Source organism: Hibiscus syriacus, unplaced genomic scaffold (assembly GCF_006381635.1).
Source record: "Hibiscus syriacus cultivar Baekdansim isolate YM2019G1 unplaced genomic scaffold, ASM638163v2 tig00005406_pilon, whole genome shotgun sequence".
Classification (NCBI taxonomy): Eukaryota; Viridiplantae; Streptophyta; class Magnoliopsida; order Malvales; family Malvaceae; genus Hibiscus; species Hibiscus syriacus.
Genome location: NW_024062056.1, coordinates 6,544,483 through 6,557,366, shown reverse-complemented (window position 1 = coordinate 6,557,366; position 12,884 = coordinate 6,544,483). Strand labels below are relative to the sequence as shown.

At 33.9% G+C, this 12,884-nt stretch overlaps 1 pseudogene; it reads right to left on the bottom strand.

Moving 5' to 3' along the window:
• Nucleotides 1–2,895: 2,895 nt before the first annotated feature.
• On the bottom strand, nucleotides 2,896–10,514 carry LOC120199268 (annotated as a pseudogene).
• Between the last annotated feature and the right edge of the window lie 2,370 nt (nucleotides 10,515–12,884).

Sequence of the window (12,884 nt, the reverse complement as noted above, 5' to 3'; positions counted from 1 at the left end):
TGAATGAGGATACTTGGATGTATTACACTTCGTATGGTTACTTCAGTTGTAACATACTCTTGTGAGTGTTTTTAGGCCCTATTGGTCATTTATGTCCCTCACAGACTAAGTTTCAGCATTACGAATCATCCTTAGCTCTAACGAGACTTAACGAGGTCAAATCTAACGATCCAAAGTGTGTATTATCAATACTCTATGTGTAGTATCAATACCTAGGATCAAGTATCGATACTATTGGTACCAAAAATAGTTTTTTTGTTGAAAATTGACCTAGTATCGATACCTGGTACCCTTAGTATCGATACTCTACATAAAAATATTGATACTCCCTATTAAATTTGCCCAAAATTTATCCCAGTTCATCCAGTATTGATATTGTTCATTCAGCATCGATACTCGAACCCATAAATGTTTTATTAGCTCAAAAAATACTAAAAAAACATTCTAGAGGTCTTAGTTTGGTTCCTAATCATGTGCTAAAGCTTTAAGAGGTTACTTAAGGTCTTAAAGTGGCATAAATACACATGTTTTACATCCAAAACGTTATTTAATAATGAAATCAAGTATAAATCCTAAAATGCTCAAATACACAAATCTTAGCAAATATTAATGTTTATGGAAGCTTTAACACCATTAATTAGATATACACTACCTTGATATTAGATACCCGAAATGAAACTCTTTTAGCTACCTACCACTTGCCTTTTAGAACTTGGGTTGACTTTCTACATTTTTCTCTAGCAAGGAATGATGATAACGATTTCTTAATGAAATATGGAAATGAGGAAGGTTAGGGACGAATTTAAAGTTTAAGGTAGTATGGAAGAACTGTCAACCATTTACCTTGACTTAGGCCTTTTTATGGAGGAATAATATGAATAAATAAAGGAGGAAAAGAAGATAAAATGGACGAACGCCACACCCACCCAACTACGCGCAATTTGGGGTGTTAAATGACCAAAGTCAAACCAAAAAGTAATATTAGGTATAACTAAAAAAAAATTAGATGATCAAAAGAGAATAAAAATGATAGTTGGGTACAAAGGTTTAATTTACCCTTTTCTAAACTATAGTTATTAACTACTTTTTAATAAAAAGAGCTATTTTTTTCATTTTATCTTAAAAAGTATATCTTGTTTAACAAAAATGTGTTATATTTTTATTGAATAATTGATATTATATTAAAGAAATTTATTTGTGTTGTATTTTTATTTTTATTGAATATTATATTAAAGAAATTTATTTGATATTTATTATGTAGAATTATAGAATAAGTTTTATATAATATGTCTACTCTGATGCTAAATCCTACCATTTAAAATTTTAAACTATAGGTTTTAAATTTAAACTTTAATTTTTAAACTTAAAACTCTAAATGCAAAAAAATCTTTATATATTCAAAGATAACTCTCAACCATTTGACATTAAACGCTCATACCCCTAACATTCATAGTGTTCAAACTAAAACCTTAATAAATAAATTTCTTTTCCCTTAAACCATAAATAGATAATTTTGAGTAAACTAATATTTAATCTATATATAAAAATATTTTTTAAAAATGGGTACAATACAAATTTCATCACTAAACATTACTTTATTTTCTATTTTGCTCATTGAATTTTAAGTATTTTCAATTTAATCATTGAACTTTAGACATTAGACTTTTTATAACACTCATTCGTTATTTTCTCTAACTTCGTGCTGACTTGGCATTAGTATTATTATTTTATTGATTTAGAATAATTTTATTATCATTTTAATTGCGTATGTCTAACTTAAATTTCACTCACCGTTTCTTTAACTCAATTTGTAAGATTAATATAAAAAAACAACTAAAATGCGGTTTCAAGTTCTTCTGTATATTCTAGAATTTTATTCATATTTGCAAAACAAAATCAATGAAAATATATTAAATGACAAACAATTGGGATTTAACTACAAACATTGTTATCATCATTTTTGGGTACATTAGAAAATACAAATAATAGAATGATTTCAGTAATTGGGCAAAAAAAATCAATACCTTTTAGCTTGGATCTCGGCAACATCGTTTTTGATTGATAATGACTACCAAAAAATGATGGAGATAAAAAAGATCAAAGTGTTTAGAATGACAAAATGAGTTTTGTGTGTAGCCGATCACAATAAGTGGTTGGATTTTAGAAAGATGGAGAGAAGATGTGACGGAGAGAAAGAAAGGAAAGAAGGAAAATGAAAAAAGAAGATAAAATATGATTTTATATGTGTTTGAAACTACATCATTTTGATGTAGAATTGAATTTTTCAAAATGACATCATTTTGGTATTGTGTGTCTTGTCATGACGTCGTTAATTATTTAACGACAAAGTAAAAAAAAATTTATTGTCTAAAGTTTAATGATTAAATTGAAAACTTTTAAATTTTAATGAGAAAAATATAAAAGATAATTAAATTTAGTGATGAAATTTATAATTTACCCTTAAAAAATTAATAATTAAGATAACGCTTCTAATAACAATCGATTATAAGGTGTGTTCTTCTCCTTAAAGTCCTAAGTTAGAGAAAATACACTTGCAGTGTGTTGCTAATGATTTAAAAATAATAAATAAATATTAATTTATAATCACTTGAGACTAATAAAAAATAATAAACATTTTCTTGATAACAAGTTGCTGCATAATATGCTATGTTAACATTTCACACATTGATTTCAATAAAAGGATAAAAATATAAATAAAAGAAAGATTATTATGTATAGAATTCAATAAAATATGTTTATCATCCATGAACTATTTTGTTGTTTACATTCCATACATTAATTTCAATAAAAAGATGACTTCAAGATGCAATGGTCAAAATCCTTGCATCTAGGATGCAACCTTCTATCTTCGGCTAGATTGTAGATTGAAACTTATTAAGCTACTTTATTTTCTCTATTGTATTCTTTTTCCCCGAGTTGTTCTCTTTCTTAGTGCCTGCTTTGTTCAGCGCTTTATATCATAAGCCTTTTTGAAAGGCTTCTTCTCCTTGATAGGTCTTTGCTTCGTTATAGAAATGGCGAGATCGTTCGGAAACAACGTCTTCCAAAAGAAGGCTTGAAGAAGTGTGGACAGATGACATGAATGAAAGGAAGAGAGAAAGCCCCTTGCTCATAAAAGACGGAACTTGTTCCGCGTAGTTGATCCTCGCTACCGACGCGGTAGTCATCGGGAAGGTGTACAACCACCATGCCATGGAGAATCTTCATAGGTATTGAAAAAACACAGGTGAATTTACATAACATAATGAATTTGTGGTATAATTGTTGAGTACAATTTAGACTATACAACTCTAACCTTACTAATATTGGACCCAAACAAGTAAACAAATTACTTGTATTATACCTAAAAAACACTACAACATTTTCCAATGACCACTCACAAGTTGAAGAGAAATAAACACTCAATAGAAAACTCATAACTTATACTCAAGACACTACACTCAAATTGTTGGATGATGCATAACTCAAATGCAATGGGGTATTTATAGTCCTCACCAGGCAACCTACACCATACAAATATTAAATTGAGAAATATTCATAGCCATACATGATTACCACCTACTCCATTAAATTGATGTAAGCAATGACATCAAATTTATTTGGGTAGGTTGTGCTTTGTAATGGGGCTCGATACTCAGCTTCAGTGGTTGACAATGATACCATTGGTTGTCTCTTGCTATACCAAGAAATTGTTCTGGAGCCAAGATTAAACACATACCCAGTTGTTGATCTCCTGGTTTCATGATCTCCTCCATAATCAGAATCAAAATAACCAACTAACTTGCAGTCTTCACCTTTCTTGTACAAAAAACCATAGTCAATTGTACTCTTCAAATATCTCAGTATTCGTCAAACTGCTTCCAAATGAGGCTTCTTTGGATTTTGCATATACTGACTCATCACACCAACTAAATAACAAATTTCAGGTAGAGTCAAGGTTAAGTTGATCAGACTACCTACCAAATTGTCGATACATTGTCGCATCTTCTAATTCTTTTCCTTCATGTGCACACATTTTGGCATTTGGTTCCATTGGCGTCGAAATTGACTTGCATTCAAGCATTCCAAACCTCTTCAACAAATCTTTGGCATATTTATGTTGACACAAAAATATTCCTTTGTGTGTTCCATCAACCTCTAGACCAAGGAAGTGCTTAAGTTGTCCAAGTTCCTTCATTTGGAAACGAATTGATAAATTCTCCTTCGTCTGAAGAATTTATGCCTCAGCATCACCAGTTATGATTAAGTCATCCACATACACTAGCACGATAGCTAGCTTACCTTCATTGGCTTTGACAAACAACCTAGAATCTGCAGGTGTTACTGAATAGCCACTTTTCATTAGAAATTCAGATTTATTACCATACCATGCCCTAGGTGCTTGTTTCAATCCGTAGAGTGCTTTTCGCAGCTTACACACATATTCAAGATGATCTTGGCTATGAAAACCCATTGGTTGGGTCATGTAGATCTCTCGATCTAGCTCTCAATAAACAAAAGCATTATTCACATCTATCTACCACAAATTCCAGTCTTTGTTGGCTGCAAGTGAAAGTAGGACTCGTACGATTGTAAATTTTTCCACTGTACTAAATGTTTCATCATAGTCTAGTCCATACTGTTGAGAGAAACCATGAGCTACCAATTGTGCCTTGTACCTCTCGATTGACACATTTGGACTGTGCTTAATCTTGTAAACCTATTTGCAAGATATTGGTTTCACATCTTTTGTCTTTGGCACAAGATCCCAAGTTTAATTTTGCTGAAGTGGATCGATCACTTCTTTCATAGGTTTCATCCACTTAGAACTCTCTGATGCTTCTTCGAACATCTCATGCTCTGTTGCTTATTTAATTATGGATGCATTGGCATATTTGGGATTTGGCCTTCGTATTCTAGTTGACCTTCGGAGTTGAGATTGTCGAATTGATTCTTCTGTTTCACTAGGCCCACCTTCTTCATTTGGTTATTGATACATGCAGTTTGCCAAGGATTCTGAGTCACTCTTTGTTCAACATCATCGCCATTTGGATCTCCTGATTCATCTGAACTTGTTTGGAGTTGAACAGTGTGTTCCCCATCTTTTTTTGCAGCTTGTCTCCAAATTCTCTCAAATCTGGTAACACCTCCTTCTCTGAGGACCGCCAAGAAGATGTTTCATCAAATACCACATTTCGTGATGTATAGCATCTTCCACTCATTGGATCACAACATTTCCACCTCTTTCTTTGGTTGTCGTATCCCACAAAGATACTTCTAACAATTTTCTTTTCAAACTTACTCCATAAATGATCAGGAATAAACACATAACATACACAACCAAATACTTGAAAGTATCTAATAGTAGGTTTTATGTTCCATAGTTTCTTAAAGGGTGAAACAAATCCTAACCTTGGTTGAGGAAGTCTGTTGATCATAAAGGTTGCAGACCTTATTAATTCAGCCTAAAATCTTCTAGGCACGTTCTTTGCATGTAGCATACTTCGACAAATTTCTGCAAGATGCCGGTTTTTTCTTTCCACTATACCATTTTGTTATGGCGTGCTGGTATAAGTGTACTGATGACGTATTCGACATTCCCTTAGGTATTGAGAGAACTCGTTTGAGCTATATTCTCCTCCGTTGTCTATGCGCAAGCAACATATCTTCTTTCCCACTTCTCTTTCATCTAACTCTCTAAACTTTTTAAACTTTGAGAATGTGTCAGATTTTTCTTCAATAAAGAAAACCCACACATACCTGGAGAAGTCATCAATGAATGTTACCATGTACCGCATACTGCTAATTGATTGTTGCTTAACCATGCTGAACACATCAGAGTGAACTAACTCTAACAGTTCTTCTTCTTTAAACTTTGACTCGTCATATGGTAGTTGGTGTGCTTTACCATACTGGCATTACGCACAGATTGTGTATGTTCTCACTTCTAGTTGTGGAAGCCCCTAAGCATCAACTTCTTCACCATCACACTTAGCTTGGAATAGCTACCGTGACCTAACTGCATGTGACATAGATATGATGTCTCATTTTTTCTTATCCTATCTACATATGCAGACTCTGTTGTCATCACGTAGATTGACTCCAAACGCCGCCCCGCCATTGTCGATGTTTCTAAGATTTTGAGGTCATGATAAACCTTCCCGTCTTGGGGACCTAATAAGACATAATGGCCTGATGATGTCAATTGAGCCACATATAGAAAATTTTTCTTCATTCCTGGGACATGGTAAACATCTTGAAGTTGCACCTGGTTAGAATTATATTGAGGCATAACTATCGTCTTACCGATATGAGTTATCAGTAATCTTGAGTTGTCAGCTGTCACCCCCACACAACCTCCCTTGTACTCAAACAGGTTTTACAACTTCTGTTTGTCACCCGTCAAATGATTTGAGCAGCCCGAATCTACGATCCAATCATTCTCGTAGTCAATCCATTATGTTGTTGTTACGGTGAGAGCTAATTATTCTTCCTCCATACCGAATAACGCTTCAGCATCCCAATCATCTTCACTTTTTTCCTTCGAGCTGTAAGTAGCAGTATTACTTTCAACATGCTTTTTCTTAGTCCAACAGTCTTTTTTTCATGTGACCCATCTTCCTGTAGTTGTAACACTTGCCATCGAACTTTCTATTATTACCGCGATTCTTGGAAACTCCCCCTGAATGAGAGTCTCCCTTTCCTTGGTAATTTTTCACCTTGTCACTATCCTTTTTAGATCCATTGTCAGTATACCGCTGAAAAGTGCCTCTTCTTTTGCTGGTGTAGAGCGCTTCCTCTTCACCCTTTAGCGAGACTCCTCTCATTTGCTTGGCCATGGCTTATTGACCTGCAAGTAAATTTTTGAACTCAACAAGCGATGGTTGTGTTAGCCATCCCTGTATAGCAGTAACAAACCCTCGATATTCGGGTCTCAAACCATGGATAATTATTCTCTTTACCCTAGTTTCCCCAATAGGTGTTGTCGGTTCTAACTCTGAAATTTCACGGCAAATCGACTTAACTTTGTGAAAGTATTGAGCAATCGTCATGTCGCGTTGCGCCATCGATAGTAACTCATTCTCGAGAAATTGCAATCTTATATCATTCTTCGATGAAAAGAGTGTAACAAAAGTGTCTCATGCTTCATTTAGTGTTTTAACATCCCAGATGTGTTCTAACAGTTCTTCTTCAATTGTGGTCTTTAAAGTAAACATCGCTTTGCCTCCTTTAATTTTCCACTTTCGTAAGATGCCATTGGCATCTTCTGCCGCCGGTTGTGTAACTTCACCACCAAAGATAACCACCCAAAGGTCATGACCTTGTAAGTATGACTCCATACATGTTACCCACGTGTTGTAGTTTTTTTTGTTAAGCTTCTTGATTCCTCCAACTACTTGAAGATCACCCATAGTAACGGCAAGGTTTTGACTACACTGAACAAACTTGAGTAACAAACGTGCAGAGTACTAAATTACTCTAAACACAAAGAAGCTCCTTAAGGTTTGTAATAACCCTGAAAATAATCTCAAGAAATATTTTCTGACGTGGAAGATCATTTAAAACTGCAGCCACAGAGCATACTCGAAATTTCAAGAGGCCTTAAAACGTGGCTCTGGTGCCAATTGTTGAGTAAAATTTAGATTATACAACTCTAACCTTACTAATATTGGAACCAAACAAGTAAACTAATTACTTGTATTATGCCCACAATAAAAAACACTACAACACTTTCCAAATACCACTCACAAGTTGAAGAGAAATAATGACTCAATAGAAAGCTCATAACTTATACTCAAGACATTGCACTCAAATTTTTGGATGATGCATAACTCAAATGCAAGGGGTATTTATAGTCCTCACCATGCAACCTACACCATACAAATATTAAATTGAGAAATATTCATAGCCATACATTATTACCACCTACTCCATTAAATTGATGTAAACAATGACATCTTTACCTAAATTGATGTAAGTAATGACATCAAATTTATTTGGGTAGGTTGTGCTTTGTAATGGGCTGGGGTTGATTTTTAACAATAAGAACACAAATGCCTCCCAACGTTTGCACAATTTACTCTCTATTCTTTTTCTCTTTTGAAATATTTTATCTCCTACGTTTTAATTTTTCGTCAAAATATTTTTTTAAATAAAAACCATTAGTTAAATAACGTTAAACACATAGTTGATGTGACACTTTCACTTTTGGTCAATTGCTGACGTGGTACATGTCAAATATGCAATTGTTCACATGTGAACGCATTATCGACATGTGTTAAATTTTAATCAATGAACATTTTTTATCCAACAATATTTGTTTTGATCAAAACATTGAAAATGTTAGGGATAAAATGTTTTAAAAGATAAAGAATATGGTACAAAATGACAATTTTAACAAATGTTGGGGATGAATGTGTCATTATATCTTTTTGATTTCGATTGAGAATCTTGCCACCTGAATCTTGTGAAGAAGTTGATCCTGACGACTAGTGAAATATAGAGGAACAAGGCAATGAAAAAGCATGTGCTGGAGCAACCATCAAACTCACCATAAATGCTGCCCCAAGCAATGCTAGCAGCTGATGGAGCTGCAACAGACATGGAGTATACCGGGTGTAACTCTTTAGGCAGTGCTTCACTTGTGGGCAATCTTTGATACAATGTCACAAACACCACTAGATAATGTGCAAATCCGATGGACCACAAGAACTTGCCAGGCTCCATCCATCCCACTTTCGATGCAAAGATTGCTCCGTCGAAGTTCCCGACTATCGAGAGATGCGACGACGGATTCACAATCTTGCAAAGATGCCGCTTGCTTCTGGAAAGCCATTGACCGTAGATTTTAAGATCGAGAACGAAATATGGTCCCATAAAAGCTCACTACGCGGTGGGGTGCAGTTTCGCAGGTGCTAGCACCGATGGTAAACCGATGGCGAGGAACATGCAATCAACCCACGGAGCAAAGATGAAATTGATTCGGACAGGATGGAAGTATTCTCTTTTAACAGCTTCGAAATATTGAATGCATTTGAGCATGTAGATGATGGAGACTGAGACCAGAACTGCAAGGGATAATAACCAGATGGAAAGATTGATGAATGCTGTAACGTGTAGAAACACGATTGCAGGGCTAGTTGACAGTGCACGCCATAGAACAGCTTGGCTGCTAAGTCCGAGACAAATACCAAAGCAATTGATTGGGAAACGAAGCAGAATGGGCCATGTCTCATCTTTTGGAAGTAGAATATCCTCATAGTCCTTCATAACAATGGAAGCGGAGTAATCATGCACTATTTTGCACTGGTATAGATAGAGAGATAAATACGGGGACATAAAATAACAAATTTTAAAATTATAACGCATGGTACAATAAGGATGTTATAGTATAAATAAATTTTAAAACTCTGAAAAAGATATAAAGAAGTTATAAATATTTATTAGAGTTCATAAATAAATTTTTAAAATCGCCCGTATTTAATTTTTTGTTTGTATTATCTTCGCTAAAATTAACCTATCTTGATTTTCTAACGTTCTATTTATGTGTTTCAAGATACGTTAGAAAGATAACTAAAAGACGACTCGTGAGAAGACATCTCAACTAAAAATGCTAAGATCCATCCAAAAAATCGTAGAAAGTCGACTAATATTCCAAACTTCAAAATCAACTTCAATTTCTCATTTAAAATCATTTTTTAAATTAAATCTTAAGAATAACTCTGGATAAGCACTTGAAGATCAAACATTATTCTCAGTATGTTTCCGGAAATCTGTCAAACATATCCAACTAATTCTACTTGTATACTTTTAACATGGGACGTCTCTGGTAATTACTTAAATTGTACTCGTCCTGTACCCATATCGGAACGTATTAAATGAAACAGAATTGGATTGCCGTACCCATCCAACAGATCATGCATATCATATTCATGGCATTTGCATACATACACATATGATATTGACTTACCTTGACTTGGTCTAATTCAGGGCCTCTAAGAGAAGCAAAGTATCTTCCTGTAGGAACACTTTTATTAGCAGACTCATCAAGGCCAGTGGCACCACCTTCAGGTCTTGGGGTCTCCATCTCCTCTTTCCTTGTCGGCAATAGAGAATTCTGCTTACTGAGAGTCGACTTGGTCCTGAAGATGTTGAAATCTCCCTTCCTTGCATCTCCATTAACCCTGTTTGTCAAATCAAAACCTCCGAAACTTCGACCTCTTCTCCGAAGAATCTTCCCTTCATCTTTGGCTTTAGACTCCATGTCCAGAACTGAAAATCCAGTCTCCAATGAAAGTTGCCTGTTAAAACTCCTCTGTGGCCTCTATATATCTCGAAATCTAATAGGTTTCTTCAAACCCTTCTTGCTGGGTGGACACTTTATTATCTTCCGTTTTGGTGATCCCTCCTCCTCCTTCTTCTTCTTCATCTTCGTTTAAAACTTCATGGATATCGAGCAAATGAATTTGAAATGCACTAGGGGGAGGAGTTGCAGTTGCACCATTGTTCATTTTGTTTTGTTCAAAGGTTCAGAAAATGAAAACAACCAACTCATACAAGGTTTTATATTGTATGTTGCTGTTTAAAAAACATCACGAAAAGTTGGAAAGATGAATGATGGTGGTTTACGTAGTTGGGGCATTTGGTTGATGAAATGGGAACCAATACTTTAGCGGTTGAATTGGGAGGTTTCTCGTGACAGAAAATATTTAGAAGAAAGTTATTTGTGGCTTAGTTTATGGACGTGCTAAGCTCATCGACCAAACAAGATGGATGAAAAATGACATGAGTTTGCTCCAAAGAGTTAGAAATCAAGAGGATTTTTCAACTCCTCACGGGAGGTGATGAAGAAAACAGACAAGTGGATTTCTCTTTGTTTGAATCGGACAAATAAAATACAATCAATGTCAACTTCTATCCAGGAGAAGTCTTTTTCTCCGAAGTAAAACACCAAGGCTCAAAATATTTAAAAAATATATGAATCAAAATAAATACTTTAATAATTATTGAAGATTATTTTTAATATTACATCAGTTTTTTTAAACGTTTAGCCATATCGTTTACTTTTGTTACTGAATCACCTTAAAAAAATTTAATAACAAGAAAAATGTGACACATCACGTACGCTTGATTTTGAGAAGAAAAATAAATGACATATCTTATCTATCAAGGTTTTTTCCATTTAATTTACTCCTTAAAAATTTTATTTGTTCGAGTCGACACAAACACCACCTCTACTCGCAATATTTTCTCTTATACAAGATGGATTCATAGACGTCACTCTTTGCTCCACCAAGGCACCAACCAAATTCAATTTATCTATAGATGATGAATTTACACCAGTAGCACGACTTTTACTCGTATTTGCTCCATCATCAAACCCAATCTTACTCAGAGACGAATACATAAAAATATTATTGACTGTGCCATATAAATATAATAACAAAATTTATCTAATATTACTCATATATGTAATCCTTCAATTTAAAATTTTAATAACAACTAAAATTAGTATAATTACATGTTTTTATAGAACTTTAAAATTTGTGCAAAAAAAGTACATAATTTGAAATATAATATTTTTATCAATTAAGATGAATTTTCTTTTTCATAAAACCAAAATCATCTATGATTGAGGAAAATAAATACTGAATAATTTTGGTTGAGTAAAATAACATATGCGATATACCTTTTAAATTTTTACCATAATGTTTTTGGTGATGTTGAAAATTGCTAAACAAACCTCTAATAATTCTACAAGTTCATAAGTAATTAATGAACAAAACTAAAATAAAGTATGAAAATTTAGAAAAAGAATAAAAAAATTTACAGAAAAACATCAAGAACTTAAAATTTCAGTTAAAATATTCGATTACCTTCGTGCTTTAAAAAGAATTATTTGAATTTAAAAAACACATAATGAATATAAATAAATAAGAAAGAGAGAGCATCACAATATAAAAGTTATAAGAAGGTAGCTCTTAGTTTATAATTATAAAAAATTATAATTAAAATTAAAATTAAAATTAAAATTAAATACGACTCTAATTAATTTCATTTTGATTAAGTAAAAATATAATTAAAAATTTTAATAAAATTATATAATTATATTTTTTCCTCGTGGCACTGGGTGATGGCCTAGGTAGACCCAAGCCTCCCTCGGCCCGTGATCTTAGAACCAGTTGATTTTTAACTTGGACCTCTATTTTCTCATAATTTTTCCATCACCAACCCAAATGAATAATGGTTTAGGTTTGAAGGAAGAAATCGAAGGTGTTGTTAAAATTGGTGTGGGCAACATGGTTAGAGGAGTGTCGGGTTTGGTCTAAGGAGCGGGTTTAAGGAGGATTAGGATGGGTGTATTTCAAAATTTAATTAAATTAATAGTTATTTAATACCAAATATTAATTTCTTTTATCAAATAAGAAATATAGACTTAATTTTATTTAATTAAAAATTTTATTTTTTTAATAGGAAAGAGGCTAAAGCCCTTACATCATGTGTTTGATCATGTTTATCTTGGTAGAGAATAACAGTAAGGGGCGGTGGAGCGCCCTATAGAGTGGTGATCATGCCATTAGGATCAGTTTGAAGTTTGGCTATGTAGTCTGCAGCATAGCTCGCCTCGCGCTTAATCAGAGTAAATTCAAAAATCCAAGGTCGTGAGCAAATCCGAGCAATGGCCCAAACTAGAGCAATGGGTTAGTGGGTGACTCTTAACACTGATGGTGCATTCAACAACCTGATCAACCTGGGCACGATAAGAGCTCTCATCCGATGCCATGAAGGCGAATTTTTAGTGAACTTAATATGTTCGTCGGCTACACCTGTATTCTTAAAACTGTATTTTGGGGAATTCATGCAGGATTCAGCCTTGCTTGGTC